The sequence below is a fragment of the Acanthochromis polyacanthus genome, chromosome 9, assembly GCF_021347895.1.
Source record: "Acanthochromis polyacanthus isolate Apoly-LR-REF ecotype Palm Island chromosome 9, KAUST_Apoly_ChrSc, whole genome shotgun sequence".
NCBI classification, from domain to species: Eukaryota; Metazoa; Chordata; class Actinopteri; family Pomacentridae; genus Acanthochromis; species Acanthochromis polyacanthus.
In genome coordinates, this window is record NC_067121.1 from 37,917,487 (window position 1) to 37,937,337 (window position 19,851).

Genomic DNA, 19,851 nt, shown 5'->3' on the forward strand with positions numbered 1-19,851 from the left:
GGCAGAAAAACCCACAGATCAGTTACTAACCCGCGCACAAACGTCTACCAGACCTGACAGGTTTTACTGGGACGTCTCCTTTCAGTCCAGCAGCGTGAATGAAAGTGGAGCTGGTTGCATCTTCCAGTCTGGAGTAAAACCAGCGCCTGAGGTCTGAAAACGAGCGCCTTTACTTTAAACCACACAGGATGAATCAGGATGAATGATTCAAAGCTTCTCCTGCTCACATGTTCGTCCAGGACTCTGATGTGTGAGACGGAGCTGAATGGTTTGGTGTGACTAACGTATGACTGCAGAACTGGTTCAGACGGCGTTAAGAGCTCAGCAGTCGTTTCATTCTTATTACGAATGAGGTCAGATGAAGGCTGCAGCGCTTCTTCCAGCACTGATGGCATCAATCCATCTGAAATCATTAAATTATTTTAACAATTTCTACTTGAACAGAAATTCTGGATATTTATAAAGAGGTTTGTGAAGTTTTAGATCGATACATCAAGGTGTTTCTGAGATAAAGACTTTAAAAATTTCACCCTTTTTTTTTTTGCACTCATCTGCTTTGAAATTTGAGGCTGTTTGAAGCACAACATCTCAGGAACTACTGAAGGGGAAAAAATAAATTTGAACATTTATCGTTAGTCGTGTTCTTGATTCAGAATCTGCAGTATTTAATCATCTTTGATTATGGGTGAGCTGAAGTACATTTAAAAAATGTAGCACTCATGAGCTCACGTTACCAAAAAAATGATACATCAGAAGTCAGCTAGTATTCTGTCTCTATGTGTAGTCCTGTGATAGACTGTTACCTGTCCAGGTGAACCGCTGGGATAGACTCCACCCCCCTGCGGCCCTAATAAGGACTAAGCAGAGTGTAGATGATAGATGGACATAATGTAGAATTTAAAGGTTTTATACAAACACTGAGGCTGAAAGATGGCCGAGCAGAAGGTCTCTGGTGGTTCGAGATGGAAGAACCCAGTACTGTGCTGTTCGTTACTGAGTCTTAGAGGCCTGTTTAGCGTCCCCTAGAGGCCCCAGTGGTCGCTGCACAGAACCGAACCAGAGCGAGAGGAGAGGCGGGTCTGAATAAACCAAAGTGCTTGGTTTGAGGTCGGTGTTGTGGTTCTACAGCGGCAGGAGGAACATGTCGACTTTAGAGGAGAACAGGGAGAGGTGGACGGACGTTTCAGGTCGAGTGGAGGCGAAATAAAACGAGAAGAAACAGCAGAGAGTGTGTGTCAATGTGTGTGTGTGTAAATGTGTGTGTGTCACTCCAGCCAGCCGTCAGAAATGGCCTCTCTCCCACTGGAGCTGCTGACAAAACACAAACTGACAGCCAGACCCCAGTGTGTGTGTGTGTGTGTGTGTGTGTGTGTGTGTGTGTGTGTGTGTGTGTGTGTGTGTGTGTCAGTAAATAGACAATATGTGTGAGATTTCAGCTGTTCTTTTCTTGTACCACATCACTACCGGCTTTAAGCTAGCTCTGTGCTGTTGGATGTCCCTGAATACGTCTCATAATGTTTGTTTGCAATGTTTTTGTGTCGTTTGTTGTGTTTGCTGCGTGTGAGATTGTCTGCAGAAACTCAGCCCTGTTGTGTGTGCAGAAATAAATAAGCTGCAGATTCGTTTCATAAAGTGAGACGTGTGGAATTTAGTGGACCTGGTCAAAACAATCCCTCTTTAACACGTTATTATGCTCGTTGTTTCATTTAGGACGCTGCTAATTGGCACAAAATAGGTCGACTGTGGACGCCGGAGTCGTCTTCAGTCATCTGGCAACTGAACCCGTCTTTTTAATAATTACATTAATATCAAATCCACTCACGTTTGAGAGCACTGAGACTAAATTTAAACCAACAGTGGCTAAACAAACCGCCAGGAAACAGGAACAGTATGACACACTGCTAGATCCTGATCAATCCTGTCTCCATGTCAGGGATCATTTACAATTACAAGGAATTAATGCAGGTAATGCTGTTGCTCTGTTTGTAAATGCACACGACTTTCTTGCTTTGGAAGATACTAATGTGGATCCTGATGCTGTCTACCTACCGACCGACCACTTTGAGAACCAGTTCTCATTTCAAACATGACTTGACCAAGAGTCACCAGCAGGAACAAACACACATGTAGACTACAAATAGACTTACAATCATAAGGTAGAAAGCAGATAAGTAAGAAGCATGGAAGCATATTGATAGGCATGTGAGTGAAAAACATGTGGGTAAAGTATAAGTGCGTGTAAATAAGGTCTGAAGTGATCAGCAGGAGCAACAGACAACCACAATCTGCTGGAGTTTTAGCTTGAAGGAGGTACAAAGGAGGTACAAACCGGTAAAATTGCCCTTGCTGCTTTCACAGAAAAGTGACCGGGGTACTTATTGATGAAGCTGACACGTTCAGTCGCAGATTAATGGAGCAAAGTCCAACTTTGAACGTTAATTTGTTCCGATCCATGCGTATAGCTGGAGCAGGTTGACCTTGTCTGTGCTTTTCCTCGCTCTGCCTACTCCAAAAGTTACATTTCTGCTCGTTATTTACTGGGTCAATATAGAATTGTGGGACATAGTTTGTATCATAGTCGACATTGTTGCTGTTTTCAGGCCTAAAATCAACATGGCCGCCTATAACCAAACACCACATGGCATTTTTAGAGAAAGATTCTTCTACATATTACATATACAACTGAGTAAATTTGAAAGTAATTTATAAAGATATTGTAGTAAACCTGTTGACTGCTTTATATTAAATAAGTCATAAAACCTTGGAGTCTTCCAGTCTTTTCTTCAGGAGGAAATGACATCATGTGGAGCAGGTCATGTGATCTGGAATGAACACACTTCCTGGAGAGGCGTTTTTGTAACGAGGAACTTAGTGGAAAGTGATTTCTCGAACACAGATACAATTTGTTATTTTCAAAATAAAATTTGATATATTGCAAGAAAAATATCTGTCATGATTATCTCAACTTAATAAAAAGAACAGAATCAAAACTATTTTTGAATAAACTCATTTTATTATTGTTTAGCCGCTTAGAAGCTGGTTGTTATTAAATTTGGACGTTATTTAGTTGATATTTTAGTGATATCCAGTCATTTTTTATTAATAAGTGGTTGTTTCCATAATAAATAATCATGGAATTTGTAAAGACGTGATCATATTGAACATAAAAACATTTTTTTTTTTACTTTTAATAAAAATGTATACAAGATATACCCCTTGGACTTCAAAGTCCCTCAAATATAGATTGACCCAAATAAATTTTGAGTCATTTTGGCCAATTTTCTTGTCATTATCAACAAATTTTATGTCAGTTTGGATCATTTTGTGTGTTTTGGATAATTTTCAAGTCATTTAGGACAAATTTTATGTCATTCTGGACTAATTTTCCATAATTATGGAACATTTTCAAGTTATTTTGGACAATTTTTGAGTCATTTTGTGCAATTTTCTTGTCATTTGTGACAAATTTTATGTCGCCTTGGATCTTTTCTCGTCATTTTGGGTCATTTTTGTATCTTTCAGGTAATTTTTGAGTCATTTAGGACAAATCGCATGTCATTCTGGACGGGTCGATATATAATCGCTGGACTTTTTGTACCATAGTTGACATTTTAGCGATATCCAGTCATTTTTGTATTAATAAATGATTGCTTCTATAATCTTACTGTTAGCATAGTGTTAATATCGACACGAGGAGGCGATCACACTTTTTTTTTCCTGCATCTTTAAAAAGTCGACTGCAGAGAATGTCCTCACATGAATAGAAATACAAACAGAAATGTGTGTGAGCGAGGGGTGTGTTTACTCTAGCAGACAGTGGAGAGGTGTGTGTGTGTGTGTGTGTGTGTGTGTGTGTGTGTGTGTGTGTGTGTGTGTGTGTGTGTGTGTGTGTGTGTGTGTGTGTGTGTGTGTGTGTGAGACAGACGTCTGGCCTAATCGTCTTGCTGGAGGAAGTGGGACGTGAAATCCACCAGCCGCCACACACACAACACACACGTTACACAACACGTACACACAGGAACACACACCGAACCACTAACTCAGCATGTCGTCTCGTCTTCCAGCCTCATTCCTCCTTCCAGGAATTCAGAAAAAACACAGAAAAAGACTCCATATACCTCGTCTTCTATTCAAATTTATTCCATTAGAAGCTCCGTGTCCGTCAGTACTTCTACGTTCTGCGTCATAAAGGTCGTCTCACATGAGCCGCTTGAATCGACGGCGGGATAATTGCACTTCTCTCCTCCTGACATTGTTTCTTTAGATTATTTCGTTTAGCCGAGCAGCTGAGGAAATCCCCACGTTAAGCAGAAGCAGCTCTGTTGGCATCCTCGTCGCTCTGTCTGCATCTATATCGCTCCTCCGTCTTGCCAGATTCTTTGCTGCCAGCTAACTTGTAATGAATTTGCCCAGATTAGTGAATATCCGGCCTTATTGTCCGACATACTGCGCATAATCTCAGTGATAATCCAGATATCAAATCTGGAGAAAATCCACAGTGAAAAGACCAATTATTACACCGAACTCTTCTGTGGATCTGCAGGAGCTTTCAGAAGTTTGAAGAAATAATTCTCTTCTATTAGACTTGAGATTCAGTGTCTTTATTACAAACCCTACATGACGAATTAGAAGTTTGAACTTTGAAAGACATAGACATGAAAAGATCTAATCGAATGTGTTGTTAAATCAGTCTAGAATCAAGTGTTTTGGAAGTTTCAGAGGCTACAAGTCAGAATATTTTCGCATCTGCTGTTTCTACAACCCTTTCTTTGTACAGTGATGTGTGGCTTTGAGTCCCCAAACTTAGCGAAAAAACATTAAATTCCCTGTTTTGCCACATTGTTTAAAGCACAATGGATGTGAATCCTGTGTTGTCATAGAACTCCAAATACATCTGTGAGCAGCACTGTTCCACCTCCTCAAATGTTCCTTCATCACCATGAACACACTCTGCAGTTTATTTTGACTCCACATACATCATGCTGCTGCCCCAAATACTCACCAGAGCACCAAATGTGTATTAATCCACGTCTGAAAGTAGTCCCTAACACGTTGATTATTTCCTCTTCTTTAATGAGTCCAGTGAGCTCCTGCAAAGCTAAAATATAGACGAGCTTCACCTGATAGGCACAGATTATTAAATTATATTTGAGTCTCTGGTAAAAGTCTTGTCAGAGTCAGCAGATGTCTTTAATCGGTTTTATGTTGCATTTTCTTATGCAGGGAAATAAGCAGTTGTAAGATAACAGTCACTGCATCCCGGGCATAGCTCCAGATGATTGTGATTGGTTTAAAGAAACAAACAAACCTGATTCCCCTCTTCTACTGCAGAGTTCTAGTGAGGTGCAGTCAGACCGTTCTGTATTTCAGGATGAGTTGGCTAGTCTAGATTGCTGTGATTTTGCTTGAATTCTCTACAAGCGTTTCACTCAAAAATGCAGACAAAGATAACAATAAAAGCACTCAGAGAGCGCAGTACTCCTCCAAGTATTCCCCCATATGGCATTGTCAGAAATGCAGCATTATTTTTATTATTATGATTGATGATCAGAAATCACGGCACTATAGAATGTGTCCATTTAATACAGATGTACCAACAAACAAAATTACCTTGGGCTGAGCAAGGATGTGTGTACGTTATGTACGGATACAAATCGCGTGACCTAAATATGTGTAAATTACTTTGTTGATCAGTTCATTACTTTTTGGAAGGCTTTCTTTTGCTCGTGGTAAAATAACCATTCCCTCCATGCTTTTATTTTGAAGGAGTTTTTTTTTTTAATGTTACAGGCTTTTATTTTTGGCACCATTCCAGCAGTACAGGAAGTGTTTATCTAAGAAGTGGTTTCTTGACATGAGGAAGACGCTGCCGAAAAGTCTGGAAATTCACGTAAGGATGGACGTAAAACTCAGAAACACCCCCACAATTTAATCAACTGTTTCTTGTATAATTTCTGACGGATAAATCCCGATAAGTTAGCAGTACAATCCCAATCATGTGAACGTCAGAAGGCAGCTGATGTAGCGTTCACTTGCAGTCATGGGTACAGTGACACCATGCCGCTATCTGGCAATGGGGAATCTTTAACAAATCCGTGGATCCAGACTATAAGCTGCATCACTGCCGAAATCTAACCACTTGGTCCTTGTGTCATTTCTGACCTTCCCTGAAAATTTCATCCAAATCCATCAGTCCATTTTTGAGTAATGTTGCTAACAGACAGACAGACGGACAAATGTACACTGATCATCACAAATCTGTAATAAAAATTTAATTTACAAAACATTTAAATTCTTAAATTTGTTAAAGAAGAAATTCTTTAATTGAATCAGGACACTCAGCTGTTTGAATCAAACATTTAAAGCCGTTAAGATTCAAGATGAAAAAGGTTTTACATGTGCAGTGCAGTGTCTGTGGAACAAAAAATAAGACATTATAAAAAGAGCAGTTCTTTGAAAAACAAAAAATAGCAAAAAGTCACGTCATAAATAATAAGAAAATGAGGAGGAGGTAGAGATTGAATTGTAGACATAGCGTAAAATATGATCAAATAACCACTGAGAGCTGCGTCCTCCTCACCCTTTCATCTCTCTGTGTGTGTGTGTGTGTGTGTGTGTGTGTGTGTGTGTGTGTGTGTGTGTGTGTGTGTGTGTGTGTGTGTGTGTGTGTGTGTGTGTGTGTGTCCTGTCCAGATGAATCTCTCTCCACTCGGCTGGATGTGTCACTTCCTGCTCTCCGCGGTTGTCATGGAGAGGCCAGGGCTCCAGCGATAAAGAGCCATCTGCCGTCAGCATGACCACCTACAGCCCAGCCGCCGTCACGGCAGCCGTGATTGATAGCCCCCAGAGAGTGACAGCGAGAGTGGAGGGAGAGGATGATAAAAAGGGAGGAGAGAGAGGTGAGGAGGAGGAAGACAGAGGGGGTGAGAGAGGAGGAGGAGGATAAAGAAGGGAGGAGGAGGAGGAGGAGGAAGACAGGTCCAGATGTCCTCCTGTTTGCTGTTGGCTTCTTAGTCTCTCTCTCTGTTTCCAAGGGAGACAAATGGTAGAAATGTGACATTGAGAGTCAGAGCATCAATTGGCCACACACACACACACACACACACACACACACTGAACATAATGGCGTTCATTCAGCCTCACTTCCACCTCCGCTTGAGAGGCTGATGTGTGTGTCTGCCATGATGAGTGTTTGATACGACAAATAAACTCTTTCTTCCTGATATGAGACATTTCTAGATGTCCTCAGCTCTAAGCAGCGTGTCCAGAACACAGTTTGTTTGTTGTTGCAGTTCCTCCCGGTCACCACTAGAGTAACCTTGCTTTGTAGAGTGGTCCGACTGCACCTCACTATAAAACTCTTACGCTACGTGTCCACTAGATGTGTTTTTCCCGCATGTAAACGCATCTGAAAATCTCCCGCTTGGTGGACGTCTACTTGAGGCCAGTAGTCGGTGTTCAATTCTTACCGACCTTCTGTGCAACTATCCTGCTCCTGATTGGACAAACAACTCGGGAGCTGTTTGTTGCTGGATTTCAAGCCGGACCAACAGGGTGGCTAGGTCACAAACTTTAATAATAATAATAATAATACTTTTTTTTTGGAAGCGTCTTTCTTGACACCCAAGGTCGCCTTATGGGAAAACGAATACAACAAAACAGACAAAAACCATACACAAAGATAAAAAGAATCCATAAAGAAAGATACTGCTAGAGAGAATTAACAATCTTGAACAGATGAGTTTTGAGTCTGGATCTAAAGCGAGGCAGAGTCAATATTTCGAATATTCTGTGGGAGTGAGTTCCAGAGTTTAGGAGCAGAGCAGCTGAGAGCTCCCCGTGGTGCTGAGGTGGATGAAGAGGGTCTGAGAGTGGGTGGAGGAGGAGATGTGAAGGAGATCAGACCGATAGGGAGGGGCGAGGTTGTGGATGGTCTTGAATGCATACAGGAGGATTTCGAAGTCTATTCTGGATTTGACAGGGAGCCAGTGGAGCTTCTGCAGGACGGGGTGATGTGTTGAAATGAGAGGGTTTTGGAGGTGATGCAAGCAGCTGAGTTCTGGACCAGTTGATGCTTGTGGAGTGATTTGTGAGGGAGACCAAAGAGAGAATTACAGTCATCGATGCGGGAAGGGATGAGGTAGTATGAGGGAACGGCGGAGACTACGAAAACAGTTCAGCGAAAAGTATTTCTGAAAGCATTTCAGACGAGAAGTAACCTGTGCAGAAGGTGAATCTGAAGTCAGGTCAGGCAGTGGCTTGCTTGCTACCAGATAACCATGAAAACCAGGACTACCTGTCCCATGGGTAGAGCCGTCAGCGACTCAACCGGCATCTCCGTCCTTCCAAGGGCATGGAGGGTGAAACTGGGCATCCTGGCAGAACTAAAAACAATATCTGCCACATGTCTGAAGTGAACCACTACCAGTTACATGGGGTGAGACTGGACATCCTGGCAGATAAACACATCTGTCACAAGGTCTGTGGTGGACTGAGCCAGTCGGTGCATCATGACATGCGCTACACAAAGAGCAGATATAAACAAACCCATCATCTGGTCTGTCACTGCAACAGATAATGGAGCCATTTTGTCTTTGCTTGTCCTTGCCACTGATAATAACTTTATCTGCCTAGAATGTGCTGCTAGTCCGGCAAAAGCTAGCGGTACTCCAATACTTTGCAAGCTGTTTCATGAAATGGTCAATTAGAAAGCAACTCCTGGCAGCTGAAGGCTAAGGACAGAGCTGCATGGAGGAATCTCATCAGACCTAAATGAAGCAGTCATTGTCGCCTTGACAGACTGCTATGATGATGGTGAGCTGAATCTGTTCTGGTTTTAGTTCACCGACGGCTGGTTTGGATGTTTGACCAAAGTTTCGCAATGTGTCGGAGCTCCTAAAGTAGAGGTCGAGTCTATTCGCGGTGCATTTCACGTTGCTGGATCTAGGGGACACGTACTTTTTGACTTGTTTGTGTTTCTTGAAACCAGTCACACGATCATTATGGGCGATGAGGCTTCTGTGTTCACTCCAAATACTGAGGGTGGAACATTTGCATCCAACGAGACACTGATATAAAAACTTGCAGAGCTGCTTTACTGCAAGATCCAAATCCTCTGCAAAACTTTTCATTTTCAGTGTGGTTGGCTGCCGCTTGGAGGTTGTTGTAGTTAGTAGAAGCTGCCTGGAATGAGCAATCAAAGGCAAGTTTATACCTGCATCCAACATCCGGTGAGTCAGCTGCTACCACTAGAGGTGATAAAACTGTTAAATGACTCTTTGGAGATGATCTGCTCTTCACAGCAGCCGTGTGGTGCTAAAAGTCAGCAGTAAAGTTTCCAGCAGCCTTCAGTCTGTACACGACGTTACAGGGACACAACTTATTAAAATGTTCTGTGGAGTTTCTCTCCTATAAGATCTCCTTTGGTAGGCGCTACAGAGATGAGAAAATGTGAAGAGAGTGATATGGAAGCTTGCAGACCAACATCGAGTGTAGATACCTTCAGACAGCGACACTTTAAATAATCTAGATGATCATTTTAACCTTCAGTTATGAGGAGACGTTCACATATGTCAAAGAACAGAGCACTGAAGGGAGATTCGTGGGTTAGCAGGTATGTTAAGCTTTGAGACTCTCTTTATCACCATGGTAACTGATGCTTGTTGAGCCAATCTGGTCCAGAGCAGGTTCTGTTCAGAGTTTTGGATTTAAATTGGTTGAAAGAAGCGTCTGCCTTTAACTGGACACCCACCAGTTTCTCAAAGCTTAAATATATGCATAACTTTAAGCCTTAATACAATTTAAACCTTCAGTTATACTGAACTTCACCTCCTGTACATTTGTCATAATGGAGAAACTAGCCGTATAGAACAAAATTGTAGCTGGTATTAGGCTGTAAAAGATGTTTATTCCAGCTTTAAAGTTCAACATTGTAACATGGGGATCAATGGGGATTGACTCACTTTTGAACCCAGCCTCAAGTGGACATTTGAGGAACTGCAGCTTTTGGCACTTCTAAATTGGCTTCATTCTTCAATTCCAAGAGGTTGATGCTTCATTTTTACAAATAAACAGCACACAGCTGGCTTTTTCATTGAAAATTTAAAATGACATGAAGTTTTTCAGACACACTGAACACCTAAAGAGTAAACAGACAAAAGTCAAATTCACTGAGAAGTACTTTTAGAAGAATTGTTGACGCCCCTCAGTCAAATAATGTAACGATCCACAGTAACTCAGACACCCTGGAAAGCCTGCATTTTTACACTTTAAATCTATTTTTGCCACACTGAGTGAATCATAACTGAGCAGACAGCTTTTTAATTTCCACAAATCCCCTGATAGTCATATGTTGTGACTGTTTTCGTGGAATTTTTTAATGGCTCCCTGCTGTGTTACTATAAGCTCCCCTCCACCCATAATTGGTGTAGCCATACATACAAACATGGCTGAAATGGCATGAAAATGACTTATCAAGTGTTAGCTTTGCTGTCAGTCAACGTGGCAGCTCCTCTGTGTTGCTGAGGACAGAGATGCTAATTGGCGGTCGTAGCACTGTGCCTATGTCTTGATTATACTGTCTTCAGGATGCACACGCTGACAACTTTGGACACCCACGGATGCATAGTTGTGGTTGTTGTGCTGCTTCTCTAGCCTGTGGGAGTCTGCTTGGAAGACTACATACATGCACAGCAGTTCTGGACATCTAAACGTCCACATGTTGTCCTGTCCACACTGCTAGCACGCCAACAGCACATGCACCAGAAAACAAAAGGTGCTCAGAGCAAATACTTGTTGTGAGAGGATTCTAAATCATCTACAACATTTTTATAAATCCCCATTAAAGAGCTGTAATTGAAGTAGACTCTGCTGGACTTCAGAGATGCATTCATTTGTGCATGCTTTCCATTAACGGTACTCAAACATGGTATAAAGTTCTAAATTCTGTAGAAATCCTGTGCTATGGAACGTGTCAAGAATAATGACACTGATGCTTTGTTACTACAGCTGCTGCCTTTCAGAAGCATCCAAAGGAGCCCCGTGTGGTTTTCTGTGTTCGATTTGAGGAACAATGCGACTGATTTGTAGTCTCTTGATGCATGAACAGAACAGTGTTTGCATCCACTGTTTGCATCAGACATATCGAAACCATGAGTACACCTAAGAATCTACGGCAATGCTAACAGCTCTGGGTAGAGTGGTGCTTTGAGCTAAATGCTAAAATCATCATGCTAACATAGAAACAATGCAAACACAACATGTTCAGCTGGTAAGGTTCACCATGCTTACCATTTTAGACCGGTCTGTTAGCCTGCTAATCTTCTATCTGCTAATTAGCATGAAATGGAAACAGGTGAGGCTAATGAGGCTGATACATACTGCCATGGGATGCCAGAAAATAATTTGGTATGTCCCAGTGCATAGTATGTCAAATGTAGTACGTTAAAGATACCCGGATGTTCCACTAGTTAGATTCTGCATTCTGGCCCACAATCCTTTGCGCAGTTCCATCACATACGTATAAGATAACAGCTCATTTCACACAACAGATTGCGACTTTCAAGGATTAAGGCGCAACATTACAATAAAATGGTACATCCCAATGGCTGCACAGTGGATTGGTGGTTAGCACTTCCGTCTTACAGCTAGAAGATCTTACTACATGGTGGGTCCAGCTTCCTCCCACTGTCCAAAAACATGCTGAGGTTAATTGGTAACTCTAAACTTGTCAGTAGGTGTGAAGGCGAGTGTGTTTGTCTTTATATGTAGCCCTGGGTGTCCCCTACCTTCACCCTAAATCAGCTGGGATAGACTCCAGCCCCCTGCGACTCTAATGAGGATTAAGCGGTGTATAGGGGATGGATGGATGGATGGATGGTATGATTGTATTGTATGAAACAATACATACTTTTTGAGGACAGCTGTAGCAAGTATTTGAACTTTAAAGACAGTACGTGCTTTCCAATGCAGCTATTGATGGCATATTAAAGACTGACAGCTCTCCTAAATATCTCTGAATGGGGCGTTGCCGTCTTGGGCTGGTGACACCGGAGACAGGGTTTCGAGTTTCCGTCTCATGTCAATCCATTTAACTGTTGCTGAAAAATTTCAGTCGAAAAGAAAGTGGTGGACCAACCATCATTATAACCCTCATGAGCGGTGCAACTCACTGGGCTGAAAACATGTTGGTTCTAGAAACGTGTCTCTAATATAGTCAGATTTCTGTTTGCAATAAATATGTGACTGGCTGCTAAAGTTGATTTTTAGAAAATGCTCCGTTGGAACTCAGATAGCTCAGCTGGTTGACCATAAACAGAAGCTATAGTCCCCAACGCAGCAGCATGGGTTTGATTCCAGCTCATGGACCTTTGATGCAACTCTTCTCACTACTTTCCTGTATGCCTCTCGACTAACCTGTCTAATAATGCCAACAAAACGTCAAAAAACAACTTAAAAGTAAATGTTCTAGTAATCAAAAGCTGCGTGTTAAAAGTGGATGGATGGGCCGACATATCTGACAGCAGGAATCATTACTCCCGTTTCAAACAACATCCTCGTTGTCCTGCTCTGTTCATGAGTTTTCGGTCCTCACTCATCATCAAGTGAAAAATTCCAGTAACACGCTGGTAAGATGAGCAGCTGAACTAGTGTGCAGCACAAACAGCTGAGTGCTTTCCTGGAAGCCTTCAGCTGCTGCATTACCACATTTTTCTCCTGTGATGACCTTCAGCTCTCTGAGGTGACTCATGACAGTTTCAGCGGCATTATCTCATAATTCATTTCAGATTAGAGCCTTAACGCCGTTGCAACGTCTCTCTGTTGCAACTGAATATGCTACATATATGTAACTGTTTCTGTGTGTGTATCTTGAACAGATCAATTTGATTAATTTCTAATTTATTTCCGAGGCCGGTCTCATTTCATCCCATTCAGTTCATCTCCTCATCTGAATCAATAAAGATATGAATCAGCCCTGTGTGGTCTGCAGGGGAAAAATCCATTTCTATGGCAGGAGATACGAGATCCTCACTGGGCCGCTGTGTGTGTGTGTGTGTGTGTGTGTGTGTGTGTGTGTGTGTGTGTGTGTGTGTGTGTGTGTGTGTGTGTGTGTGTGTGTGTGTGTGTGTGTGTGTGTGTGTGTGTGTGTGTGTGTGTGTGTGTGTGTGTTGCACCGGTGAAATACAACCCTGGGTGTCTGGGGTCCATCCATTTCCAGCAGCGGCTGCTGATGGCACCGTGTCAGCCTATCATATCACTTAATGACTCTGAAGTCATCACTTACCTCATCCTGACATCAGGTATCGATTGGCTGGCTGGGAGAGGGGTGATGGATAGATGAGTAGCCAGACGGACGGACGGATGGACGGACAGATGGACAGCCAGCTGAAGATGAAGCTAATCTCATTAATATAATATGTTCATTACATGCAACTCTGTCAGTGTTTCTCTTCAGTAATCAGCGATACAGATAATAAAAAGCAAAGCATTAAATGTGACGGCAAATGAGAAGCCGTTTGCATTGTTCTGCTGAATCACAGATTGATGATGACACTGGACAAGTTCATGGATGCATTTAGCCCTCGTGTCGTCCTGTGGGTCAAAATTGACCCATTTTAAAGTTTGAAATGTGGAAAAAAATAGATTTTCACAGTGAAACTTGTGATGTCCACGTTTTCAACATTTTTGGGAAATCTTTGAACATTTTTTGGTGGGAAAAAAGAAATGTTAAAAATATTTAAGAACATTCACAAAAAATCAACCAAAATCCAATCAAATTCACTGGATTTTGGTTGATTTTTTTGTGAATGTTCTTAAAGAAAATATTAGAAGTTTTACTGATTTATATTTAATCACTTCAGATATTTTTAGGATTTTTTTGGAAGATTTTTGTTCATTTTTTTGAAAATATTTAGAAGAATCTTCCTGCCAAATTTGGGGTATTTTTTTAAATAAAACTTTTAAGGGAAACTTTCAAGGAATTATTTGAATTTTCTTCCTGAAGGTTTTGCAAATTTTCAAACATTTGGGGAATTTTTTTGCTGAATTTTTGGATTTTTTTCAGATGAGGAAACAATATTTTTGGTGCCCGTAAATGAAGACAATAGGAGGGTTAAGAGAAATCTAATTCAGCGTTAAGGTCATTGACTAAAGTTGATGCAGCGGAATCAAGAGATACCGTCTTTGTTTTTCCACACATTCATCAATGCAGCCTAAATTACCCACAATGCAGCTCACACAGCAACAGTTTCTTTGGTTCAAGATTCAGGTGTTTTTATGCTAGTGGCAGCAAATGAAGCAACGGACCATCGAGAATGTGCTTCATGTTAGTGAATGAGTAGCTGATAAAAAGACGGATATAAAGTTCTGGACTGGTCTGGATGAGGCGTTCAGGGTCGACTGTGGCTCTGCAGGAGGAGATGGTCATTCATTAATCACAGGGCTGTCCACATGTCAAAGTGTCCTTGGGCAGGATTTGGAGCCCTGATTGCTCACAGTTGTCGGCCAATGCGTTGAACGTCGGCTCGCTGCTGAGAGCGTGAACCGGAGAAGAGAGAACTTTCCTGCTGAATCCGCTGTTGGTCATTCGAGTGCTGCCAAAACAGCTCCAACCTGCCAAAGAAGGAATACAAGACCCTTGAAGGTGACATGTAGCATCAGGAACCAAGATGAGACCAGCAGATACTTGAAGTTGTTTAAGTTGTGAGTTAAAGCAGCTACAGATTGGATTTAGGCAAGTGTAATGCTGTGACCTTTGCAGACTCTTCTCATCATTTGTCTAATGGTCAATACACCCTGTGCATGACAGCATGTGCTAGTTCCGGTTGAAAAACTCCGGGTGCTACAGTTACTTCCGGTCCTGCTTACAGCGCTGTCAAAATGGAAGAAGCCAGCAGTACACTTTACTTTTCCAGATGCCAAGGCAACTTGCCAAAAATTTCTGTTGACGATGTTTATCGTCTCGTTGATGATTTTTCGTCAGCTGCTCAAAGCAAACGGGAAAAGGGATTCAAATTTTATATATCCCAGTACATATATAACTTTGAAGGTAAGTGGCATCGCATCCTACATAACTAGCGCTAGCTTAACTGTAGGGCTTGCCAAACACGTACCTTATCATTTTATTTTCTAGTATTTATACATTACTATTTTTTGCTTAGTTAGCTACTCGAATCCACTTTACACTTTAGTCTTTGGTACTTAGTTGAGTTCAGCAAGAAATTTTATATTTGTAGTTTTGTTTGAACAAAATGACAAATAAATATTCCCGATCTTCAGCTCAGTGTGAAACATTTTTTTTCGTCTAATTTTGGCAATCCGCTGAGCCCACAAATGCCGGTCTTTTGGAAAACGGTGAAGGCTTATAGAAACGTTATAAACACCAGAAGCTGAACATAATGGTACACTACAGTACCTCCCATATTGACCTTGAACACGCTGAAATCTGATTTTTTGTTTTGCCGAGAAAACAGTGTTTTTCTTTTTTCAATCCATGTTATCCATGCTGTGAAATAGCCTCTGGAAGGACCTGTAAGCCCTCCCGGTCTGAACCCGGAAGTTAGCATTTTGTCGTGCACAGGGTCTATTCAGCTTTCCACATCCATAAAATGTGGGCCGTGAATGTCCTTGTTGTTCCGTTCACGTAACTTTGCACTTTCTCTAGTATCGAAAATGGAAAAACTCACGAGGAAACAGCAGCTGGTTTTAGATTACGCTATGTGATTATTCCTGAGGTGTACGGAGTGCGGACATAGCACAAGATTTATGGAGAAATTCTTTTCTACTGTGTTTGGGTTCTGTCGATGGTAGGCATGTACAAATCCTCACACCAAACATCTGTTTTAAGCACCACTTGTCCAGTTACAAGGCCTCATAAACTTGTATTGATGACAAAGTTTCCATCACAGGCTCCTCTTGTGTTTATAGGTTATTATGCTGTGATTTTACTGGTCACTGGAAATCAAACTGTGTTAAATGTGGAACCTGAACTAAGATGAGTTTGACTCCCCTGTTTTAAATCACTTAACTTCTCTTAAAAATCGTCAGTATTTCCTGTTTTGCCCCAAAACACCAGGTCTAATCCCCAGTGTGTGAAAGCCTACTTGAAGTGATTCTGATGCCTCTTCATGTTGGTCTGCTGCTCTGCTTTTCACCCCACTGACTAATGACCTGCACCTCCCCCCTCGCCTCCCCCCTCCACCACAGAGGACTGAGTGAGGAAAATGGAGGTATGGAAGGGGGAGGGGAGGAACAGATCAACCACAGATCTGTGGATCATCTGCATCACTGAGCGCGCTCACAAGGGAGGGGCTGTGAGGTCATCAGGGAGGCTACGTGCGATTGGTCAGCGAGGAAGTTATACAGCTGTAGGAGTAAAAAAAAATCTTTATTTCTGTTTCTTGCTTTCTCGGGGTTGAAATCAATCCTGGAGGCTGAAGTGGAAGCAGGCAGGTCGCGGTGTTAATGCAGACGGACACATCTCTGGAGAAATTAGCATCTGCAGCCCACCTGACATTGCATAAGTCATTAAGATGGACAGATCCCGCAGCAGATCAGGGAAAAGAAGAAACCTGCAGCACACGGGTTGACGTTTATAAATCAAACTGTCAGTGCACATTATCTAATCTTCACGGTCAGATTAGTTCAAGTTTTTGTGCTTATTTTCAGATTCATGTGTAGTTTGTCGTCTGCGTGACTTCCTGCTTTTACTTCTGTTTAAGGGGGTAAAATGGCAGCAGATTGAACTAAAACCCCCGGTAGCCGAGGAGGGAGTGGTCATCCATGTGAAGGAAAGTGAGAGGCCGTCATAAAGGAACACAATGTCTCAATAGATATGTAAATGTGTGGTCATTAAAGTGCATTTCAAAGGAGTGGCTCACCCACGTGACGATGCTCAAAGGCAGTTTTTAGTCTTATTTATCTGCCTTGGTGAATGGATTTTCACTTGCTCTGCTCCCAGCACTGGAAAATTATATTTAAAAAATTCAACAGTCACTTGCATGTCCAGAAACAATGTCCTGAATAATGCAGAAGTGAACAGGTTTCAGTGGAGCGACTTTTTCCTCCAAAGACAGTGGATGATCTAGTGCACTTCCACTGGATTGTGTTGGAGAACATGATGATTGATAGCAGATAATCCTCCTAAAACTGTGTCTGTGGTTGGATTCTATGAGGGATGAGTGACAAAATGTGCTTTTTGTAAATTAGGTGAACTGAACCTTTAAACGTGGCATTCAGTAGCAACTTTTTGATGGACCCTCACTGCAAGGTGCACAAAAACCGGCCTGGTTCGCAGAATTTTCCTCGTCGTCTTTTGCATTACGTTACCATACTGCTAATATTTTCTGTTTTTTTATTGTTTCTTCATTACCAAGAACACACAGACAAAAAACAAAACAAAACAAGTCTTTCTTTTGAGTGTGTATCCTTTCACACAGAAAAGAGTTTCACATCCCAGAAAAAGCAGTCACAAACAATAAATTTAAAGGTGGAATTCCATTTAGCTTCTTCAGTTTCTGGTCCACGTTAACTCAGATACATCTAGATGTTTCCATATGACTGTCCAGTGAATTTGAAGTCAAGATTGTTGGTCAGAAAATCCTGCTGGAAATAAAAAACTGCAGAATCTAACCAGATGTAGTGGAACATCCGGGTGTTTTTCATGTTCTGCATTTGACTCGTCACATATTGGAACATTCCAGATCTTTTTCTGGTGTACTGTAAAGTACAGAAAATGCATTCCAGCTGTTTGCCAACCACCGAAAACTTTCAAGAAGAAACCAGCAAAGCTTCTCACGATACAAAAATTTAGAGAAGTCAACACCCTATCACAAACGAGTAGTCAATTTTTTTCTGTTTTGAAAGTTTCTGGCTCTGACAACTGGTGTAATTTTGGCAACTTATTAAAAAATAACATGCCTTTGGTAAATTCAGGGGTCTCAGTTGTTAGCATTAAGCTATCAACATGGCCGACTTAATGGCAAAAAATGAAGAAAACAAATCCAGACTTAATTTTTTTAAATAAGTTTTGGGTTTGTTTTGGACTCAAGTATGAGTAATATGTTCAGGGATAATGACATTAAAATCAAGTAAAACACTTTGTTAAAAACAGACGTGTGGCAGACTTGACTGGGTCACAACACGATTAAATGTGACTGCTAAAGGTGAATAATGTTAGAAACCCAATAGGCAGAGGAAAATAATATTATTATTAGCATGTTTTTGAGGTTGAACCAGATCTTCTCTTAGTGGAATCTTTTGAGCTTCAGGTTTACTGATATTTATTGATAGATACGAAGACGTGAGACACAATGAAAAGCTCTGGAAACAAACTGCGCCAGGAGTTCAAGAACTCATTGAGTCGGACGGATCGGAGCTGAAACGATCAGCCGAGATGGGGCCGGTGGATCGACAGGTTTTTAGGTAAATGAAGAGTCTTCAGCGTGGCTGCCAGAGTGAAGTTACATCAGCTGAACGTCTCCCGCTGACTTTAATAGAGCAGCACCTGGTCGAAGCTCCGTCCACCATCTGCAGAGCAACAGTTGTCTGATGATCTCATTCTGTTGCTGTAACTTTATACCTCTGTATTCTCCTCTTCTTCATTGTGTGTGTGTGTGTGTGTGTGTGTGTGTGTGTGTGTGTGTGTGTGTGTGTGTGTGTGTGTGTGTGTGTGTGTGTGTGTGTACTTGTTTCTGCTATACCGGTGGGGACTTTGACCTGACTATTTGCTATAAAGGTGGGGACTTGTCTTACGGTGGGGACCTAAAATGAGGTCCCCACGGGTGGCAACACCGTTTTCTTGGCCATATTGTTGTTAATAAAAAATGTAAAAGTGCAAAAACGTTTGTTTAGGGTTAGGCATTGATTTGGTGATGGTTAGGGTTAGGGTAAGGGTTAGGAGTTAGATATGAATGGGAGTCAATGTTAAGTCCCCACCGGTATAGAAAAACAAACATGTGTGTGTGTGTGTGTGTGTGAAGTCATGTAATGAGGCTCGGTTATGAAACGTATTGGAAGATGACCCCGACTGATAACAACAAAAAGATACAAACACACTCATATATTTGAGTTGTATTTCAGTGCTTTCCTTCAGCTTCCTCTCAGCTCACTGACATTTAGTTAATTTCACTGTAATGTTCCTACAACAAACCAAACTGCAAGCTTCAGGTGTTGCTCGACTTTCCTCTCATCCCATATTCCAGTAGATTAAGGTTCTGGGTTTGAGGCTTTCTGATGCTGGCTGCAGGACTTGGCTCACACTGACCTCTAGTGGAAGATAGAGGAACTGCAATGCAAATGTAACTACCACAAACTCACATTTTGGAGATTTTGGGCACTTATTTCAGCAGCACAGTAAAATGTGGTGTGTTGTGAGACTGAAGCTTCATCTCATTTCACTGATAACAGTCCAATGTTTGGTTTTTGTACGGTTTCATTTGGACGGCTATCTTGAGGCCCCTCCATGTGGTTTAGTGAGGTTTTCTGGAACAGTTCTACAAAGCAACCTGCAGCAGAAGAGACTTTGAGAGTTTTTAGGAAGTTCTGGAGACCAGACTTTAGAGCAGCACAAACATTTGTCAGCAGTTTGAGCAGGAGAAGGTGAACTTCAGAGTAGAAATGAGAAGGAAACCTTGTTGACCCGTGTGGTGAGGTCCTGTACCAAGAGTTTGAGCAGGTTGTGAAGAGTCTGTAGTTCTTTGGTCTGAAAGCACCAGAAGAGTCGACTCATTAAAGGAGAAAACAGGAGATATTGTTGGTTCTTCTATTGCTCTGCAGTTTCCTTATGTAATAGAATGAGACTGATGTTGTTGCGCTATATGAATTTGTATTTATTTTGTTTATATTTGTATTTAT